We start from the raw sequence: 2,746 nt of genomic DNA on the forward strand, positions 1-2,746 counted from the left end.
TTTACCTGAAGCCAGATTGGTCTTATTTTGGGTAGAGATCTTTAGAAAGGCTTCACCCTCCCAATGGACAATAAGACCCTTCCAAGCCTCCTCACATATCCAATGAGACCTAGTCCCCTTCTTCCTCGCTTTTGAGAGAATATGTGAAAGGCGTTTTGCGCCTCTCGACAGAAACGTCTTTTTGATATACACGTGATCATGAGGATCCTAAGCAACAATGTCCTAAAAAAGAAGGAATCTAACTAGTTACCATTAAGTAGGTGCAACTAGTTAGTAATTAAATAAGTTAAAATAAATAAATGAAACTGACCCCAATATTCCCTTACATCTTCTGGGGTCTCACTCCAACAATGAAATGGACTAGGAAAGTGGGACTCGATGACCTGTTTAATGGCTGCAGCTGGCGCTGCGCTAGGAGCCCACCTACAAAAAATCCAAACTCAATGTCAACGATCTATCTATCTATCTCTGTGTGGGATATATATATATATATATATATATATATATATATAATATATATATATATATATATAAAACTTACCCTAATCCACATGGTCGTATAAGAACCTTCCCATCAACATTTTGCTTATTTGTATCCATTTCTTTAGGAGTTTTAGGATCCTCTTCCTCTCCCTCCTCCTCCATATCAGGAGTTTCGAATCCTCCTCTTCCGACGACTCCATATTAGGAGTTTTAGGAACCTCCTCTTCCACCACCTCCTCCTTCCCCTTCATATGTTGACTTCTATTTGATTGATTCATTGGAGAACTATTTTGATCTAGTTCTCCGTGCTCAGTCCAGATGGAATAGTTTGGTTTAAACTCATTTTTGTACAAATGAGCTTTCACATCTCTTGGAGTGAAAGAATTTACACACTTGCACGTTTCACATGGACACTTGATCTTTTTCTTAGAGAAAAAGCAGGGTTGTTCCTTGGCTTCTTAATAAACTCCTGAACTCCACTAACAAACTCAAATTTCAAGCCTCACCTATGTGGATTAAACCTATCATACATCTAACTACGATCCATTACCTGCATATTATGTATATAATTATTAGCCACTAGGGTTACTGGTTAAACTTTAAAATTTTCAACAACACAACCCCTTGTATATAGGCAATTGTGAAATATCCTATAAATAATTAGGGTTCCACAGTTGAGTGGTTAATGTAGAGAATATAACACAGACCTTGCGTTGCGAGATGCAACTTCACGGATGGTGGTTCTTGGCGGCGACTGGGAGAGACGAATGGGTTTACTGCTTCAACATAGTGTAGCGTCCACTTCGAATTCGATCGCGCTAAATTTCATCTATAAAATGTGTAGTGTCGGTATATTGTTTCGTAGATATTAAAATGTTGGACAAATATAAAATATTTATGGACGTTTATTTTAAGACTTAATTCTTAAAAATATTAGAAGTTTAAATATGATATTACTCAAAAAAATCTTAAAAATATTAAATGTTTATAGAATACAACACTCGTGAATACAATGAAGAAAAGTCTCCTCTTCTAGGACACGTCTAGCGCACATAGTCGTCGAGTCCATGTTTCGATGGTATAGTAGAGAAAGCGTAGAAATAGAGATGTGAAAAGCAAGTCAATAGATGAAATTTATCTTTCCTGTATGGCATAATTTCTATATCTAATGCTAAAATTGAGATTCCATATTATGATCATGTATATCTTCTTTGTTCTACCTAATCCAAGTGTAGTCAGTCTTATTAGTGTACATGTAAACACCATTTATGTGATCAAACCACATAAAAACATATTATGTATTAGGGTTAAAGCTGAGACTTTTTGTGTTGAGTTGAGTAGTGATGCAGTGAGAGAGTTAAGTATATAAATGATGGATGTGGGTGATGTTGTATGGTAAAAATGTTTAACTGTTAGGTGAAGGTCGTGTATGTGAACATAATCAACAAGAGCGGAAATAAGCCAAGAGAAGTCCAATGGTTATATCAGCTGAAAGAAAATGAGTATGATACAAGTCTCCAATTAAATCTATCTTTCAACATGTTATTTACTTTGATGATAGATTTACAAGTGGAAAAACCTATATATAGTGGAAGAGCGAAGGAGTAAAAGGCCACCAAACAAATACTTATGAAAGAGTAAGCATACCCTTTGGATACCTAAAATTGAATTAAGTTGATTGGTTTTAGTCAATAGAATATAAAAATAACGAGACTTAACAAGATTGATCTTCATACCTAATGTACGGATAAAATTGTTCAAAAGGGTGACAGTAAATCTGATTTGAGAATTCGTCACCTTTGCAAAAAGGAGAATATCGTCCGCAAACAGAAGATAAAACACATGAGGTCCATTATTATATATGAAAATAGGACTTTGAGAACCACCACGAACAACATCGGTCATGGCAATAGAAAGTTTATTTATGCATATGACGAATAGGTACGACAATAACGAATCTTCTTGTCGAATACCATGTGAGGGATTAAAGGTTGGAATTTTATTCTCATTTCATAAATAGATATTATTTTGGGCCTCCCAAAGGCCGAAACCCCGAGGCCCAACCCGATATAAGTCTAATCAAAACAATCCAACATATAAAAGCCAGCACGCGTGATATTAAAGGCACACTTTTGTGATATCCACTTTTTACTACACATCTTGAATTTTGAATTGACTTGGGGCGTTGGAGTGGTAACCTTGCAAGTCCACTCTACACCATCACATTGAAGATAAGCACCCCTGTTTCAAGATCCCTCACCAT

Source organism: Vicia villosa, linkage group LG1, assembly GCF_029867415.1.
Source record: "Vicia villosa cultivar HV-30 ecotype Madison, WI linkage group LG1, Vvil1.0, whole genome shotgun sequence".
Lineage (NCBI taxonomy): Eukaryota > Viridiplantae > Streptophyta > Magnoliopsida > Fabales > Fabaceae > Vicia > Vicia villosa.